Consider the following 5,197-nt stretch of genomic DNA (forward strand, 5'->3'; position numbering starts at 1 on the left):
CCTGCTGAAGACTCCTGAGTTACATGCAGGAAGGAGATGATGCGTGGTGTGTGTACAATTTGCTGGGTAAGTGTGCAGGGATGGGAACTGGCAGAAAGGTTGGACTGTTTTCTCTTTCTGTCTTGACAGTCTCTTTTGTTTTACAGCTGTGGATTTAACAAACAAAACTAGAGCTAATTTTATTTTTTAATTAAAGTCAATAGCTTATGTTCATTCTGACATATTTGGTACAAAGAAGAATAAAATACAGAGGGAAACTTGAAAGAGAAATGCATTTCTTCAGCTTAATTATTTAGTTTCCAACTAAGAAACAGCTCTGCAGACGTCGATTATCCTTCAGGGATATCTCAGAAGAAGTGAGCAATTAGCTTGATTTTCTGTTGAATATGTAACTTGCAACTCAGTATGTGATCTATTAAAAAGATGATCATTCCTTTTAAACTGTGTCCTGATATACATGGAGCCTGTTGCTGAAGATAAGAGTCAGTGCAGTGATCCAGCCCCTCACCTTGTGAGACACAGCTTTTCTGTCTCACTACACCACAGACAGTGGCAATTTCAGGTGTTCTCAGGACTGTAAGAGAAGGGTGAAAGAGGAGGGTAATGCTCTCCTCTTGAAAGGTAACCTGGGATACTGCTTAACACTTTTTACAGCTTCAAGCATGCTTTCCCATAGAAGCAGAGTCTAAAAAAAGGGCAACATTTCTCTGGTGGGAAAAAAGTCAAAAAGTCTCCTTGCACCCATTTCTGCAGGAAAGCAGCGACTGTTCATCAGCCTGGAGTCATGTTTGGGGCTGTGAATGGAGATCAGCAGCTTGGGAAATTCAGGCAAGGCTGCGTGGGAAGGGCTCTGGAGAGGGAAACAGAGGATGTGGCCCATGCTGCTGCCATCCAGCCTGCCCAGGGAGCTCTGGGCCTCACAGGATCAGTGCTGGGTCACCACCCACACACAGCACCGACTGCACAGACTGGCACAGACTGCACCAGGCACACAGGTAAGAAGAAAGTGGGAACTGGAAGGGATATTTGAAAGAGTTGTATGATAAGCACATTTTCTAAATACCATCAGTGGTACAAACTTGCCTGTGAGTGCATGGACCCTGCTGCCATTCCCTGCTTCCAGATTGCTGCTGCTGGGTTGAGAATGCCCAGCCTGGGGAGCTGGGGGTTGTGTGTCTGCTGGCACTTCTGCTGCACAGCTGCCTGGAACATATCAACTCACAAAGTGCCCAGATTTCACACAGGAAAAGCAGAGTGCACATTTTTGCAGTTTATGTGTTCAGAGTTTTATGGTTGTGTTTTTTTTGGTTGGTTTATTTAGTTTGCTTTGTGTGTCTTTTATTACAATTATGACATTCAAATTCTGCTACAGGGAGATACTGGAGAGTTTGAGCTTAAAAATGAACTTTAAGTGACTTGCATGAGGCTGAAGTTTGCAGATGTACTGCCAGATTTCCTGTATACCTCAGTCCCACTTTGAGCACCTCCACCTGTCAAACTGTGCTCCTCCAAATGCACTTTGAGCAGAGGCTCAGCCCTTGATGGGCCTAAATTAGTAGGCACCTGTATTTCTGACATTGAAGCTTCCATGGTATCTGAAATCTTGCTTCTGGTCAAGTTTAAAAGTGCTACAGTCCTGTCAGGACTGAGCAGTGTGGTACCCTACATGTACCTTCATCTGCAACAGGAGCCCAACGCTTTAATGTGGCATGACAGCAAAACCTGGGTCTCATCCCTTCAAGGCCAGACTGCCCTGAACCCTTTCTGCACCTCCCAGCATACTAATGGAAGGGAGGAGCAGACCTGAATTGTGCTCTCTTTCCCAGAATTGTGGCAGGATGTTGAATAATCCCTCTTTTGCCTGTCTGCAGCTAATTTCAAGGCCATATAAAAGAAGGCCCTGAGCACTGGTGTGGCTGTCACTAGTGTGGGTGCCAGTGGGCTCCCTGGGCACAGCCCCTCTGCTCCTGGCATGGGTTTCTCTAGCCCACAGCAGGGTGGCCTCCTCTGCCCCTGGTCCCGTGGAGCATCCTTCTTTAACCCCCTGTGCTCCTCCCCTCCAGCCTGGGACGGGCTGTCCATGGGCAGCCATGGCATCCAGCTGTTTGTCAGACAGGACACAGCTCTTTTTGCAGGATTACAGTTATGGTACAGCTCATCTATGCAAGAATAAATGTAAGAACTGCTTGCCCACCTCATCCTTTATTTATCTGCACTAATTATGCATCATGAAAGCTGCTGGTGCAAAACAGCCTGTCCTGCTTAAAGATATATATAACAGAGAATAATCAAGGTGACACCTGCTCACTGCTTACACGTAGCCCAGCAAAAACCTCCTGTGTGGTTCCCAGGGCTAGATGCAGTCCAGAAGCAAATTAGGTATTTTCTTGTGGCCAGAAGCCCAGACTAATAAACTCTGCAGACCTAACTTTTCATACAGATGGGTTGTGGCTTCCTGCATTGTGTTCCCATTTGTATTGAAAATTACCCTGGATCTGGCACCACTGGATCTGTGCCAAGGCTAATCAGCCTATCCAGCCACACGCTGGCTCCTGAAGAGCTCCTTAAATCCTTCTTGCATTGCTGTCCCCAGGGCTGAGGAGCAGCCCAACCCAGGACCCTGAGCTCTTTTTTAAAAATATAGTTTTATTTGTATTTGTGTTTGTTTTATTATTTTAGAACCTTTGTGGCTCTGCTGGCTTTGGGAAGGTGCTGTGCTCCATGAATGTGGGGTAATGCAAGCATGATGGCCATGCCATAGGTTTAACCAGCTGAGCAGACTCAAGGAAAGGCTGTCTACTGCCCAGGAAATCCTTCCATCCATCCAGCCATCCTGGCACTGGACAAGGCTGAGGGATTACCTGTGCTGGGCAGCAGCAGGGAGAGGCCTTCCCATGGAGAAGCACATTCCCATGGAGAGCCTTGGCCAAGGCAGGCAGTGCTGGGCTTCACTGGAGGTGTGAAGTTCACTAAGTGCATTGCTTCTGCAAGTCCTGCTTTTACATCTTAAACAAGGAACTAAATTAGTATGTAAGCCATTGCTCTGTGTTTATGCGAATTGTTACAGTGGAAATGTTCTGACCCAGAGAAGCTAGAGTATTCATTTTTCTTGAATGCTTTTGTAGGGAAATAAAACTATAGGTTATTTCTTATTGTATGTCTGAGAGGCTGCACAAGAGAGTTAAAACTGAAGGGGAGGAAGAATTTAAAGGAATAGGACCTCTGTCTGCTCAGAATGATTCCAGCTTAAAGATAGGACACTGCTACATTTTCACTTCAAGCATCACTTCATTGATATTTCTGACATTTTGGAGAAGCAGAGTGAAAAATACCCCAGAGACCTTTTCAGTCCATTGGAAAATACCTTCCTGCTGTTTCACCAGAGTACTGAAAGACATTTCATAGAAACATGTGTATGTGCAAACACATGTATAAATATTAATCTTTATTAGTGACAAAATGGGGAAAACAATATGGCAAACACAAGTACTCCAAATGGCACAAATCCATGGAAGAGAGTGAGTACCAGGAGGCTGCTTTTGTGTTGAATGGAAGTTCACTCATCTTAAGGTAGCCTCCAAATACAGAACTAACCCAAGAGTTTGGATTTAACACTGACTGGACAAGTAATATTTCTCCTTAATGAGGCTCAGCTCTGAAGAAAAGCAGGAAAAGAAAAAGGTCAGTGTGATAAGCTGTGCAATGCAGTAATTGGATCAGGCAGAGACACTGCTGGCCTTTAGGAGAGAAGAAACCTGAGCAGGCTGGCATATGCAAATTGTTTTCTGCATAGGATTGCCTCCAAACAATTTTTAGTTTTCTTCAAAATAGGACAGGCAGAAAAACTGGTTAGTGGCTTCTCAAATTTTTTCATATTTAATTCTCAACCTAGTAGGATGTGGGAGATTTTTTACCCAAGGACAGCATTTTCAAGCCTAAAAATTTATCATGAAATTTTGGAGCCATCCAAAGCCATTGGGAGCCATTTTCAGTGTTACACAGTAGCCTAAGGAGGTTTAGAGGCTTTGAGTTTTGAAGCTAAATACCTACAAGAGGAGTCAGGTGGCAGCTCACAGGTTTAATCCTGGTAAGTCCAGAGCAGATGGGGGTCAGTGTAATATTTGCAGCACAAGTATCCTCTGAGAGTCTTTCCTAGCTCTTGTCCAGATTTGGGGAGAATATCTTTATGTGTAATAGAAGCCAATAATCCTTGTGGAAATATGAATTTTAATGATGTTGATCCCATGTCTCCCTGCGCTGTCTATGGGAAGGCGGGAGGGGTGGGGGAAAAAAGCCCTTTTTAAAGGCTTACTTTTACTTCTTGTTATCCTTCTCTGACTCTGTTAATAATAACTTTACTTAATACCTCTAAATTTGAACCCTTAGAGTGTTTTTCCCCCAATTCTTCTCTAACTTCATGAGCCCTTTGTTAATATTTTTTCCCTCTCTTCTGCCCAACTGTGGCAGGAGAGAGCAAGGGAAGGACTCTTGTGGGTGCCTGGCATTTGGCCAGTGTCCAACCATGATGCTGATGATTATTTTTTCCCCCTTCATTACATATTAATTGGATTTCAGGAATAAATTTCATTGTGAAAACAGGATAAATTTAAAATCTAGTTTATAAACAAAAGTGTTTGGGATAGACAGCTGTAATCCAGGTGAGACAGTGCAACTCTTTCCTAGGTTAACTGCAGTTCAGACCAGATACAAATCAGTAAAAATCTGGAAGACAAGTGTCCTGTCCTGTTCATTTTATGTGGTAGATGAAAGAACTTACCTTAAAGGTTTGAATTTGACACCCATTTTTCTACTTGCAGTGTACTTCTAAGGCTGTGTCCTGCTTCTTGGTCTTCCTTTTATAGATCAGCATCCAAAAGGCTACAAACTGGCTAAGGCAGAGTCACTATTAAGAACATCAGGAAATCAAAATGTGATCACATTTTAGATTGGCAATATTGTAGAACTTTTTTGGTTTTTTTTTTTGTCAGCAATTAAGAAAGCAGGTTTTAGTGATAAAATAAGTGTAATGCTTGTTTGGTATGTCTATGATGTTGTGGAAGGAAATTTGGCACTGGTCAAACTGCAGCTATGCAGCAAATACATCACAAGCACATTGCTGGGCACTGCAATACCTGCAGCTCAGAGCAAGAAATAGTAAGAAAGACCTCACCAAATATCTGTGGCAAAATCAATTAAG

This window comes from Geospiza fortis, unplaced genomic scaffold (genome assembly GCF_000277835.1).
Source record: "Geospiza fortis unplaced genomic scaffold, GeoFor_1.0 scaffold403, whole genome shotgun sequence".
In the NCBI taxonomy this organism is placed as follows: domain Eukaryota; kingdom Metazoa; phylum Chordata; class Aves; order Passeriformes; family Thraupidae; genus Geospiza; species Geospiza fortis.